Source organism: Strongylocentrotus purpuratus, unplaced genomic scaffold (assembly GCF_000002235.5).
Source record: "Strongylocentrotus purpuratus isolate Spur 01 unplaced genomic scaffold, Spur_5.0 spur5_contig_861, whole genome shotgun sequence".
NCBI lineage: Eukaryota > Metazoa > Echinodermata > Echinoidea > Camarodonta > Strongylocentrotidae > Strongylocentrotus > Strongylocentrotus purpuratus.
Window position 1 is genome coordinate 448278 of NW_022145570.1, and position 15267 is coordinate 463544.

The 15267-nt window shown below is 34.4% G+C and overlaps 1 long non-coding RNA gene across 1 annotated transcript; it reads left to right on the forward strand.

Annotated features, from left to right (window-relative positions):
* The first annotated feature begins 11122 nt into the window (after positions 1–11122).
* On the forward strand, positions 11123–11918 carry LOC115929863. Its single transcript, XR_004066754.1, has 2 exons — positions 11123–11184; positions 11768–11918. It is a non-coding gene; the product is annotated as an uncharacterized LOC115929863 (long non-coding RNA).
* Positions 11919–15267: the final 3349 nt, after the last annotated feature.

Sequence of the window (15267 nt, forward strand, 5' to 3'; positions counted from 1 at the left end):
AAAAAAGGGGGATATCATGCAGTCGCAATTTTCCCGCCAACAAGTTGCGGATGGGGGTGGGGCAAAAGGCCTTTGCCTACCCCCGCCCCCGCTAAAAAAAAAAGAGAGAGAAGGAAGGAAAAGGAAAAAGGAGAGCTGAAAGGGACCAAAAAAGAAGAAGAAGAAAAAAAGGGTGAAAAGAATTTCGATGCGGTGTTCAAGTAGAATTCTGTGAGATGATGATATACTTTCTCGTAGCTTGATGTGACGAAGTGTCTCTATCCAGATATCTGTTGATAGTATTATAGAATATAGAAGCCTGATATGAACTTCTGCTCGTAACCGACACGTCACCGCATTAAAATCAAATTACAAATAGTGTTCAACAACACGATGGTGGATGAAACTTTCTAATATTCGAAGATTATGACCCTCAGGCCATATTGTTTCATTATTTTTTATTCAATCAATCAACGTCAAAGAATTGATTCATCATCGCTCTTCAATTTATTATTTCACCTTTTAATGTACTTTCATTTTTATACATCACGAAAAAAAAACAGAATTGGATTCTTCAATGTTTGTTTTGATTAATTTCCTCCCCTTTTCTTCTCCCTATTTAATACTGATAAAATGTTCAATTTTTCGTAATCAAGGCAAAATATTGTTTTCATATTTTCTTTATGCAAGACAGGAAGAGAGGGAAAGAGAGAGAGAGAGAGAGAGTATGTTAAGTGAGAATTATCGAGTACAACTATGAATTGCATCCTTTTCAATATTATTAAATTCGCTGAAAATATTCAGAATATGAATATGATAAATCCATATAATACACCAACGCTGTTCAACGCATCCAACGCTCCAACCATAGCCCATATGCCAATGCACCATATTTATCAAATATGAAAAAAAATATTACATGAAATTTGAAGAAAAATCAAATTTACAATGCACTGACAGGCATCAGTTGAAATCATGATTTCTCTGTGACTGGATTAGCACTAGTTTCTGAGGGACCAGTCACTGAAGAGGAGATAAAGGGAAGGAAAATTGAGGAAGAAGTAAAGAAAAAAAAGGGGGATATCATGCAGTCGCAATTTTCCCGCCAACAAGTTGCGGATGGGGGTGGGGCAAAAGGCCTTTGCCTACCCCCGCCCCCGCTAAAAAAAAAAAGAGAGAGAAGGAAGGAAAAGGAAAAAGGAGAGCTGAAAGGGACCAAAAAAGAAAAGGAAGAAAAAAAGGGTGAAAAGAATTTCGATGCGGTGTTCAAGTAGAATTCTGTGAGATGATGGTATACTTTCTCGTAGCTTGATGTGACGAAGTGTCTCTATCCAGATATCTGTTGATAGTATTATAGAATATAGAAGCCTGATATGACCTTCTGCTCGTAACCGACAAGTCACCGCATTAAAATTAAATTGCAAATAGTGTTCAACAACACGATGGTGGATGAAACTTTCTAATATTCGAAGATATATGACCCTCAGACCATATTGTTTCATTATTTTTCATTCAATCAATCAACGTCAAAGAATTAATTCATCATCGCTCTTCAATTTATTATTTCACCTTTTAATGTACTTTCATTCTTATGCATCACGAAAAAACACTAAATTGGATTCTTCAATGTTTGTTTTGATTAATTTCCTCCCCTTTTCTTCTCCCTATTTAATACTGATAAAATGTTCAATTTTTCGTAATCAAGGCAAAATATTTTTTTTCTTATTTTCTTTATGCAAGACAGGAAGAGAGGGAAAGAGAGAGAGAGAGAGAGAGAGAATATGTTAAGTGAGAATTATCGAGTACAACTATGAATTGCATCCTTTTCAATATTATTCAATTCGCTGAAAATCTTTATTTTATAATTTCACGGGGGCGATTTTTAATTTTGCAATTGCCCCCGTGGACAACCTGATGGGGGCGATTATGGAGCTCACGAGGGTGAATCGCCCATCGCCCCCGTGTATTTTGAGCGCTGCAAGCCATATTCAGCTGTACATCATCACACTGTACACGGACTACAGACTAGACTCCCCGTGAGCGGTTTCATTGGAATTAATCGAGCTTTTCCCCTCGCTGCCGTGTAAATAAAAAAATACGCTCACGGCGTAGCTCACATATACAGTACACAGTGAATGCACAATCAAGTGTAATCTTGTAGGCGAGCGATAATTTCGCTGAGGTAGAGAAAATGTTATATTAGAATGTAAAGATGCGCCAAAAATACATAACAGCATATTCTTACCATCAAAAAGTTTCATGAGACAGAAAAATGAACTTAAAAATCGAGAAGTTATACGGCGATCGTAGTCGTACGTCTTCGGTTTGTCCAACATAGATTCTTGTTGCGGGTCTAGCTTGTTGCAAACGCTAGGAAAAATCATCTTTATTCTTTAGAACAGCTCTCAAAATACTCACAATTTCCATGTTTCCTGTCATGACTGTGTTTATAAAAGAATAATGAATACATAAAATGACAATTTTCTCTGAAGTGAGGGATTTTAGATCTAGAAATCATGAGGGGAAAAAAGTGTGGCGAGCTGTCCGAAAAGGCACCCCACCCTGGACAACTCGACCGTGGCGAGTTGTCCAAGGTTTTGTGGCGAGATGTCCAGGGTATTGTGTCGAGTTGTCTTGGGGCGAGCTGTCTTTGTGGCGAGTTGTCTGGAATTCCTCAAATATGAAGACATACGGGGACTCTAATGGGTCACCTTTTCAAAATGACCCTTAAATCACCTGTGATCAGTAAATGATTATACATCTTATAAAAAAGTGTTTTATCCAAAAAAAAATGATATCATTTGTGTGTGGTATGTGTTCACACCTGGATGAATGCCAGTAATGCCTATGTGATGTTTGAATTTTAAAAAATTGGGATTTCGGTATAAAGTCGGTCTTTGCAGATCAAAAAAACATCCCTAACATCATGTCAAATATCAGAGAATAATTGTGCGCGCATGTGTGTGCGCGTGAGTGCGTGTGTTTGTGTGTCTTTTGTAGAAAGGTGTGAATTGATACTTGATTTCTACATCTTCACAGCTTACATACTTAGTTTGTTAATATGTTGATGAAGGATGTCAATCAAATGTACTGTATTTGAACTTTTTTTCGAGGCACATGTAAAATTATAGATCTTCAGTTACTGGTCCCTCAGAAACAAGTGCTAAGCCAGTCACAGAGAATTCATGATTTCAACTGATGCCTGTCAGTGCATCGTAAATTTGATTTTTCATCAAATTTCATTTAAAAATCTTTTCATATTTGATAAATATGGTGCATTGGCATATGAGCTATGGTTGGAGCGTTGGATGCGTTGAACAGCGGTGGTGTATTACGTGGATTTATCATATTCAGATTCTGAATATTTTTAGCTAATTGAATAATATTGAAAAGGATGCAATTCATAGTTGTACTCGATAATTCTCACTTAACATATTCTCTCTCTCTCTCTCTTGCATAAAGAAAATATGAAAATAATATTTTGCCTTGATTAAGAAAAATTGAAAATTGTATCAGTATTAAACAGGGAGAAGGAAAGGGAAGGAAATTAATCGAAACAAACATTGAAGAATCCAATTCAGTGTTCTTTCGTGATGCATAAGAATGAAAGTACATTCACAGGTGAAATAATAAATTGAAGAACGATAATAAATCTATTCTTTGACGTTGACTGATTGGATACAAAAATAATGAAACAATATGGTCTGAAGGTCATGTATCGTCGAATATTAGATAGTTTCATCCACCATCGTGTTGTTGAACACTTTTTGCAATTTACTTTGAATGCGGTGATTTGTCGGTTTCGAGCAGAAGGTCATTTCGGGCTTCGATATTCTATAATACTAGAAGCTATCTAGACATAATTCAACAGATCTGGGTAGAGACACTTCGTTACATCAAGCTACGAGAAAGTATATCATCATCTCACAGAATTCTACTCGAACACCGCATCGAAATCAGGTAGGACCAACGTCCCTTACGTTATGCCTGTTGGACACGATACGTCTTTCTGATTCCGTCGATTATTCGATTATTTAGGAGCGCTAAAATAAAAAAATACCTTATCGCTACTTAGTAACAGAATGTGAAGAGAAACAATAAACTATTCGATAGGTGAATCAATCTTTATTACTGAGGGAAGAAGTATGTTTTAATGGGATCTTTAAAAGTGGCAAGACAGGTTAATTATCTTCCGAAGCAGCCACTATAAAACGTTTGTCGGTCGTTGAGATTCAGAATTTGGGAATGATTAATGTATGCAGTTGTTGAGCGTAGCTCTGCATTTCTTTAGACTTTTGTTCGCCTCTTGTGCAACCGTCTTTTAGTGCACATTAATCAGGAGCTATGCTTTGGCAATTTTGAGGGGTACGATGGCCCAGTGATCTCGTAAACGGGAGGTTTAAAGGGTGCTAGGGTCTTTTGGTAAGGCTTTAATCCACTGACGTACACCTACCTTCATAAATTGGTATTTGCTTTCAAAATACTAACTGTTCTCAAACTCAAAGTTGGGTATGAGCGATTATTATTATTGCATGTTTGTAGTTAGGTAAAATGGACCAGAAATTGGTTAAACATTACCTAGTGTTGGTTCTTTGTCTTACCCAACAAACATGTATGGTCCTTTTATTGTCTAATCTCATTATAAATATGAATTTTTCTTGACTTTTCAAATTACTCACATTTTCTTCCAGATTACTAATTGTGTCTATAAAATCTACACGTAAATCTTTATACTTGTCACATTTCATAATTATATGGAATTCATCTCCTACAGTCTTCACAGAGTCGTAGATTCGGGGGCCTTTTTTCTGGTCTTTTATATCTTCCCGTTTCATGTATGTCCTATCTGTGAAATATAAACATTAGCAGTGTCCTAGTATTTAAATTATGCAACAACAAAAAACGTTTACCTTATACATATATATATATATATATATAGACTTCACTGTCAGACACTTTTGAGTGACTGACTGATATCTTTGTATCTTTGGTAATAACATACCTAAAATGAGCTGTAATAGGTACATGAGCATTTGTCTACATCAATAACCCACTTCTTGTAATAGCCGAAATTAAACTTCGTGAATCTTTGTGCAGCATAAAACGTACGACGCACGACCGTTTTCAAGCCCTTTCGTTTTGAGGAAAGTTTTAAATTCAATTTCAAGTTTTATTTCTGCATTTTCCATAAACAATAACAAAAATAACAATGAATACATTTTAGCAATATAATGATAAGTAATACAAGTAGTAATTCACAAATAAATAAATATAAATAATCAATAGTACAATTAATCGTATTTGAAAAGAAAGAAAAGGGGGAGAATGCAGAAGACCGATATCGTAAGCAGAGCTTGAAATGATACCGGCCTTACAAAAGGAGGAGAGGAGACAGGAAGAAAGATGAAGAGAGTGCAAAGTGAAGAGTGCACTGCGCGAGCTCCTCAATCTATCACATAATTTCTTTTTTATATACAAATAAACAATGAATATTTATATTAAAACAAAGTACATATATTCAAACATATTTCTCCCAGGAAGCATTACATTTATAAAGTACATATAGTATATTATGACCAGAATCTAATTTTCATACCTTATCAATAAATATTCTTTCATTTTCACTTTAAATGAAACAAGTGTTGTACATAATTTTAATGTTATAAGCAAGGAGTTCCACACATCGGGTCAATTGTGTCTTATTGATTTTTGTGCCAAAACAATTTTAGGGTTAGTTAAATGAAAATCCATAGAGTGCCTCGTGGGGTACGAATGTACATTAACATTATGAATATAAAAATCATGAAAGGACTTAGGAAGTAAGTTGGAGACATATTTATACATAAAAATAGCTGTTTGAAAAATGTGCATATCAGTTACTTTGAGAGTTTTCAATGTTTTAAAAATAGGTGTAGTGTGTGCTAAATAATCAGATTGTGTACAAATTCGTAAGGCTTTCTTTTGTAAAAGTTCAAGTGAATTAATTTTAGTTTTACAACAGTTTCCCCATACGATATTACAATAATTAATATGCGAAAGTACAAAAGCATTATAAATCATAAAAAGAGATTCGGGAGTTAGTAATAATTTCAATTTATATAACATTCCAATGTTCCTAGAAACAGTACTCAATATATTATGTATATGATTGGACCAAGTTAAATTAGAATCAATGGTTATCCCCAAAAATTTGACAGAATTTTTTTTCTAAAAGCAAAATATCATTAATATATATTCTACAATTTAATTTTGGTGAATGAACATTTCTAAAGTATATAAAGTTTGTTTTAGTAAAATTGAAAGATAACTTATTAGACTTAAACCAAACATATATTTTAGATAATTCAACATTTAAGATTGACGTAAGTGTGTCTAAATTTGTATGAGAATAAAATACATTAGTGTCGTCTGCATGCAATATAAATGTTAAAAGTTTAGATGATTTTACAATATCATTAACGTATAACAAAAATAATAAAGGACCTAGAATCGATCCCTGAGGGACGCCACAAGTTATAGGTAATCTACTCGACCCTTTAGATTGAAAGTATACATACTGTTCTCTATTTAACAAATAATTTTTAAAGCAATACCCCTTACTCCATAAAAGTGTAATTTATCAATCAATATTTTATGATCAATAGTATCAAAGGCCTTACTCAGGTCCATAAAAATGCCTACACTGTGTTCCTTATTAGCCAATGATGTAATAATTTTATCATAAAGTTGAATAATTGCATGATCTGTCGAATGATGCTTTCTAAAACCAAACTGATTAGGAACAAGTAAATCATTACTATTTAAAAAATCATAAAGTCGTTCATAAATAATTTTTTCAAGAATTTTTGAGATAGCCGGTAAAAGGGAAATAGGACGATAATTATTTACTAATGAAGAATCATCTTTTTTATATATTGAGATTATTTTAGAAATTTTCAATATATTTGGACAAACACCAAGTGTGATCGATAAATTAAAAATATAAGTTATTGGAGAGACAATATTATAAATAATTTTGTTCAAAGATTCACACTTATCCCATCATAACCAGTAGATTTAGTGGATTTTAAAGACTGTACAACTTTAATAGTTTCGTGAGAGGATGTTGGTCGTAAAAATAAAGATTTATAAAATGGTTCATCCAAATATTGTTTATAACTATTTTGATCAATATTAAATTCTGATGCTAAATTTGGACCTATATCATTAAAATATGAATTAAACATATATGCAATTTTTACTGGATTATTTATTTCCTGACCATCTTTAAAAAATGATTTAGGAGTATTATTTTTAGAACCAATCATATCTTTAACAATTTGCCATATTGAAGCATTACTTGTCTTATTCATGTCTATTTTATTTGAATAATGTAATTTACGTGAAAGTCGAATTATTGAAGTTAATTTATTTCTATAAATTTTATACTTGCTACAATTCTCATCACTCACCTTTTTGAGACTTTTCTTATAAAGTTTATTTCTACTTTTTATCGACTTTAAAATTCCTTTAGTGATCCATGGATTTTTAACTTTCTTATATTTTGTTCGAACAAGTGGAATATTTTTATCATAATACTTTTGCAGCTTATGATTAAATTTTTCGTAAGCCTTATCAACATCATTTTCCTCAAATACAACGAGCCATTGCTCTTGACATAAATCAATATTTAAAGAATCAATATTAGAAGAATTTTCTTTTCTATGCATTTTTAGTGTATTGTTCAATAATCTATGAACGTTAATTGTCTGCTTAATAATACTAAAAATAGGCAAGTGGTCAGATATATCATAATACAAAATACCATTTAAACATTTCTTATTAACATTATTTGAGAATATATTATCAATGATGATGTTTTCGAAATCCGTGTGGGTTTATTAATATGAGGATGCAACGAGTAAGATAATAGAATGTTATCTAATTTCAAACTATTATTTTGAAGAGGAGGTAAAATGTTTATGTTATAATCTCCCATTAAATAAACATCTTTATTTTCACCAATAATTGTATAAAGAGATTCATTTAAATTATCTAAAAATGTCTCTATCTGATTATTAGGAGGTCTATAAACTACGCCTATTAAAATATTTTTACCAAAATCATTTATAACTTCAACAAAAATGTCCTCTGCACCTTCAATATGAATATCATGTCGTATTCGAATATTTAACTGAATTACGTAAATAAATAGCTACACCGCCACCTCTACCTACTTTGCGGTCAGCACGGACCATAGTATAATTATCAAGATTTAATACAGGAGGGGAGTTTGCGTTAAGCCACGTTTCAGTGACACCTATTACAGAAAAATTAAACCCAGGAATTACAGAAAAAAGTGTGTTTAAATCATCATAACTTCTATTCAAACTACGAGTGAATTAAACTGAAATTATTAATATCATTATTACTACCTTTTTTCAATTCATGATTAAATTGGTTTAGTGTAATCTTAATTTTCGCAATAAATTCATCAATAGTAAAATAGTCACTATTGTGTTCAATTAGAGACTGGTCATATAACAAATCATGATTATTCATTTAAATGTGAACCTAATATAATGTTTGAAAGAGAGAGGCTTTTGCGCGGAGTGCAAGTTAGTGGAGTGCAATAGAAAGAAGAATAGTGAAAGTGAAATTAGTATTGTCTTTCAAATGCCGTTGACCTTTTCAATTTGACCTTTTCATTTTTTGGCCTGCAAATGGGACATAGTACTTTAAAGGGGAAGTCCACCACGATATTTTTAATAGTTTTAATAAAAGCAGAAAAGTGAGACAAACAAATTAGTACAATTTGAGCAATATCTTATAAAAATAGATAGCAAAATTATGCCATTTTGAAGTTGTCATCAGTGAAACACAAATTTGCAACACTGTTTTCGTTTATTCTTGCATATAGTAGCCGTTATCAAAAGCAGTCATGAAGTTGCTCATCTTAGCACTGGTGGTGATGATGGTGGTGTGTGTCCTTGCTGATTCAAGCGGAAACTCATCATCTAAGTCTGAAGCTGAAAGCGGTAAGATAATTGTCGAGCACAGAGTTGAGCCATTTAAAGTGTTATTAGTTGTTTCAGTAATAAAGGTCTAAACCAGCTTGCAAATAGCTACAAGGGGTAGGGCTGAGGTGATTGATATGATCCGATTGCAACCTGACTTGAGCTTGATATCATAGACCATAATGCCTAATATGGTATGCACTATTTAATCAGTTGTAGAGGCATGATTTCTATTTGTTTTTTTAATGGAAAAAAAATTGAACGATAGACGACCCTTACTCTAAACCTAGCTCTAAACCTACCTGGTACTGTGTACTTAACATAACAAAGAAAATTAGCTACCTTATCTAAATTAGGTTGATAGCTATTTTTATTTTAAAAAACGTGCCTCTACAACAGTACTGATCAAATAAGGCCTACCTGATATCAATAGCCCTTTCTAAGGCGATATTTATTATGAAGCTAGTATGCCTAGACGTCTTGGTTAGTTTAGACCATAGCATATTGAGAGAGAGAGAGAGAAAAAAAAGAGGGAAAGAGTGGGAGAGAGAGAGAGAGAGAGAGAGGGGGGGAGAGGGACACACACATACACACACGTACGCGATCAAATGTCAATTCATGGAGCTCCAAATAGTTCCTATCTATGATTATAAAGACTGTAAACTATGTGTGTGGAACTATTTGGAGCTTCTTTGATCGCGTAAGTGTGCGCTTGTTACAACTATCTCTTTCAGAACGCTATGGTTAAGGCCCCCCCCCCCCTCCCTCTGTATATGCTATACGTTATAGCTGGCAAGGATTGCGTTTACAAACTAACTGTTAAATACCCCCAGTGGGTTACAAAAAAAAATACTTTTAAACTTCACCTGCACATAATCACCATGATGACGATAAAACACAATCTAAAAGTCATTAGCCTCCAATTAGTAAGCAAATAATTACCGTTGGTGAAGGTGATGGGACAAACTATCACTTCCGAGGCGATCTGGATGTAGCTATCTTTCCGAAGCGAAGCTGAGGAAAGATAGCGTATACATTTAGATTGCCGAGGAAGTGATAGTTTGCCATCGCCTCAAACCAAAAGATGATTATTTGCTTTATATTCCACTTCGGAAACATTTCATTTCTTCCGTCATTTTAGAGCAACAAGTCATCAATTAACAGCTAGCAAACGGTGTACGATACGTACAGTGCATGCAGTATGGTGGTGGTGTGACCATATTATAGTTCGCGCGTGACTAAAGTTTGCGTACTAACACTAAAAGCGCTTAAAGAGGAGAGCAATACGCAGCGTATACAATTAAAGTGCGTTGCCCTGTGTAGATAGTACTACTATCTACACAGTGTAACGAACGTTTTGCTTCTCCCAGCAATGATGGGCGAACTATCTATCATCACGTGACTTACTTTTGACCAATCGTAGAGCAAGATTCTTAGTATGTGGAATATAAAAGCAATTATTTATGGATATTATATTTTGAGCCACCGCACAGGCGACAACATTCCTGGAGAAACTGCATTATATATTTTCTTTTTAATTCTTCCTAATTGATTCAATTTTCAATGTGTATTTACAATAAGCAATTGAAGAAAAATCTCCATCTGCTTCAAATCGTAGTGATCAATTGCAATAATGGAAACCAACTCTCGTAAAGGAAAGATGAAGATTTCACCACTCAAAGTCTCAAACGTTTCAAAACCCGTATAAGAAATAATTCTTGTCAAGGTTGTTTTTAAAAATGAAACCCATACTTGAATGACCAGCATAATTATATATTATTACAATTGGATACAAATAATCAGCGTATTTAACCTAGTGATGTCAGAGTTTTGTACTGAATTATGTATGTTCTAATCTTTGAACGTTATCCTGAACCTTGTAGTCTATAGTGTAACGTTTAAACAAAATGTATAAAACTACCAAACCAGCCGAAGATGTCATTTGAGTAACACATTTAGAAAAACAGTTGTTTATTATTAAGGAAATATTAAATCTAGCAGAATTTTGCTCAAAGATACATGTCCCGTTAGTCGACGGTACACATTCGACCAACAGGGTATTATTATGTCTTATTGCCTTTATATCATCATGTTATTATTTTTAGTTGAGTGGGGAGACATGGACACCGCTGGTGTCGAGGAAGAGGGTCAGCCTGGTCAGCCTGGTAGTGGTGATATGTGTAACCCGGGTTATTGCAGTGGAAAAAAAGTAAGATTTACCATGAATTTCTGATTATGTATTCCTCGCTGTTTGAATTACTGTTAGCTTAACATTATTATTTGTTACCATTTCTTTATCTACGGGATAGGGATGGACGTGGCCCATCCATCCCACCGGGTAGAGACAATGTAGAAAAATCCAGAAAAGGCCAGAAAAGAGAGAAAATGAGAAGGGGAAAGGACAAAAAAGAAAAGGCCTGAAGCATCTTCCTGACAATACCCATATCAGTAGGCTTGTAAAGTTACTGAAAGCTACCACACAAAAAAAAAACGATAGGCATAAAGATTGATAACATCTAACGAGAAATAAAACAAAGAAACAGTTATTTTCATTTTCATAATAATGTATTATTATAATGTGTAATGAGCGGTGGCCCTCAACGTCATGTCATGAATATTATCGTCCCTCCGCCTCAAGAATCTTAAGCTCACCAGTTGGGAGCTCTCCTAGGTTATTTCCCATGTACATGCACGCTCGTATCATTATAATTGCTATATTTCAAGCGCAGACCCTTACGTTTTCATGTAACAGTTAATATTCATGTGTGTTATTTTTACACTTTTATTACAAGGCATCTTCGGAGTAATTGGTAACGTCTAGTGGAACTTGTGAAACAACACATCGTCATCGTACAATCAACGTCACTCTCATTTCATCCATTACAACGGAAGCTCATCGAAACTGTGACAGCCGCCAACCTCTCTACCCCCCCCCCCCCCTCCCCTCCACCCGCCATGCTCTTGGGTAACGTCTAGTGGAACTTGTGAAACAACACATCGTCATCGTACAATCAACGTCACTCTCATTTCATCCATGACAACGGAAGCTCATCAATACTGTGACAGCTGCCAACCTCCCTACCCCCCCCTCCCACCAAAAAATATATGTTAGAGGTAAAGACCAGTTTTGGAACCCCCCCCCCCCCTTCTCACACAATGAAATGGAACCTCTTATATGTGAAAGATGGGTTTTGACTAATAATAATAAATAATAGATAATAGTGAACATTTATAATGCGCCATGTCTGTCAAAAATGACACTTCTGGCGCAGTTGTGTGGAAATTGTATAACTGTGGGCATACGACCATCAAGTTTTTCAAGAAAGAAAGTAAAATACACATAAGTTAAAGTTTAACATACTTCAGGACATAATTTGCAATAACAAAATAATACAATACAAAGCATATTACAGTAATAGAAGTTATATAAGGGTAGTACAATGTAAGACATAATTAAACAAATTTTGCCGGGAAAACTGCCCACTAATAGATATATTTGGTAAATTATCATATCGATCCGGACTGGAGAGATATCGCGAATGCACTTCAAAATTGAACATTTGGGCATATATTTCTGCTTTTTTGCGAATTTAGGTTGAAGTTTTGCCATCTAAACCTCTGAAGTCAATATTTAAACAATATTGAATGGATATTTTGCACCCAAAACCCTTAAACCCCAATTTGTCCATTACCGGTCTATAACTCTAAGAGGTGGGCTGTATTTCAAACAGAAATCGCCAAATTATTAATAAGTCAATTAATACTATTATTAATTAATGTTATTAATCTATAGTAATGTATAACTGATATACAACCCTCTCAGTGTACTAATTTTTATTCCAGTTAGTGATATCAATTTTGATTACATAATTGCGGTGATAAATAAAGTGTGTTTAAACAAGTAATATAATTATGTGTTTTGTACTCTTCATTTATGTTCTATGCTACAGACACTGTTATAGTAAAAACGTAAAGTCTACAGTCGCCCCCTCCCCCATCCAAACGACAAAATTGGGGAGCAAAATCTATTTTCAGCCCCCCCCCCCTTCCAAAAAAAGCCCCACCCCCTCCGAAAAAAAATCAGCTGTAAAGAAGTAAAAATTATTTTATTTTATATTTTAACCAAAAAGAAAACAAATAATGAATCATGAACTGAGTCAAAACAAAAATTATTATTCCATTTAAATAAAAGGAAACAGTTATTAAATTTCCTAAACATGCCGCATGCCCCTATAATTATCAACGGTGGATTTGGTAATAGCGATACGCGTATATTGTGGAAATATTGTGAGAGGATGGGAAATCGTTTGTGTTTTTATTATATGGGTGAGAAGAAATGAGCCCCCCCCCCCCCCCCCCCAAAAAAAAAATAAAACGTGTTTTTTTTTTCTTCTAATTCGATGCCTCCATTGATCTACAAATGTTGCTAAAATGACATGACTTTCCAGGATTTTTTCTCATTTTTTTTTTATAAATTATAATTTTATATGTGATTGTTGGAAACTACAAATCCTAAATTTACAGACGGGCAAAAATATGCTCATTAAAAGCCTTCATGTCAGGGCCTTAAGGTGGGTCCCTGGATGCTCACCTGACCGTAATTTAAAAAAAACTTAAACCCATGGGCTACCGGGGGCTCTGTCCCCTGGACCCTAGCAAGGGCCTTAAGATGGGCCCCTGGATGCTCATCTGATCGTAATCAAATGCCTAAAACTCCTGAGCATCCAGGGGCTTTGCCCCCTGGACCCCACGCCAACTAGTGACAAGCCAGTGTAACAAATAAGGTATTAAAATATGCTCATCTCAGTGACTGTAATCACATGCCTTAAACCCTTGAGATTCCAGGGGCTCGGCTTCCTTGACCCCACCACGGACCATAAGACGGCCCCTGAATGTTCATCTGATCATAATTAACTCCCTAAAACTCCTGAGCTTCATGGAGCTCAGCCCCCTGGATTCCACGCCAAGACAAGTGGCAGCGATCAGATTTTAATAGGGGCATTTATCGGAGGTGAAAGAGGGCTTTCATGAGATGGGGGAAGTGGCTCTTATTGAAAAGCAAAAGAGGCACATGTTAAAATAAACGGGGCACTTATCAACGATGAAAAGGGAAAATATGAGAAAGGAAAGGGGCACTTTTCAAAGTCAAATTTAGCATCTCTCAGAATTGAATAAGGTCATAAAATAAGGTCATAAGGAACTATCTTCATACCTGAAAAGGGGCTCTTTTTTAAATTGGGGCACTTATAATAATGAAAAGAGGCACTTAGTAAAAAAAAAAAAAAGGATAGGGTGTAAATGTATTGTGTTGTATTGTATTTATTAAACTTCATTGATGTACATCAGTATTCTGTTTATAAACATATAAATATATACGTTTGGAAACATATATTTCATATAGGCGAAGTCAATTTACAATGTAATGTAACAAATCAATATTCTGTAAACATATATACCGTATGAATCAATTTACAATGCAATGTTCATAGCAAAGATGGAAAATTATATCCAGCAGAAACACTCTTTTTTTTCTTTTAGTAACAACATGACATAATGCATATAGTAAATGTACCATAATACATCCGAGGGTTTATGTATATAAAACATAATACAGCACTTTTCTAAATAAATTATAACTCATGCCATACTCACTAGGTACATGTCAAAATAAAGGGTTTAAAAAGGGGGTATTTATTTTTTTTAAAACCTGAAAAGGGGAACTTACTAAAGATTACAAAAGGCACTTATGAGAATGGAAAATGGACACTTACAGCAAAGGGAAATGGGAACTTGTCAAAAGAAAAGGGGTACATGTCAAAATAAAAGGGGCACTTATCAGAGGTGGAAAGGGGAAGAGGCACTTTTAAAAGGGGCACTTCTCAAAGAGTAAAAGAGGCACATTTCCTATGTAAAAAGGGACACTTTTACAAAGTTAAAGGGGCACTTTTCCTATGTAAAGGGGGCACTTTTGGGGTTCTTCTGACATATTCATATTTCCTGCAAAGTTCTACAGAATGTGATGTTGGCTGAACAAAGGAAACACTACCTTTAAAGGTACTATGTCCCTTTGCATCCAGCATCAAATTCTGTAGAACTTTGCAGGAATTATGAACATGTCATGTTTGTCCTATCTGTGAAATTTAAATGTTAGCAGTGTCCTAATATTCAAATTATGCAAGGAAACCTGATTACTTGCTAGACTTCACTGTCAGACACTATTAAGTAACTGACTGGCTTTTTCTTCTTTGGTAATAACAAACTGTACATCAAATGAGCTGTAAAGGGCACATGA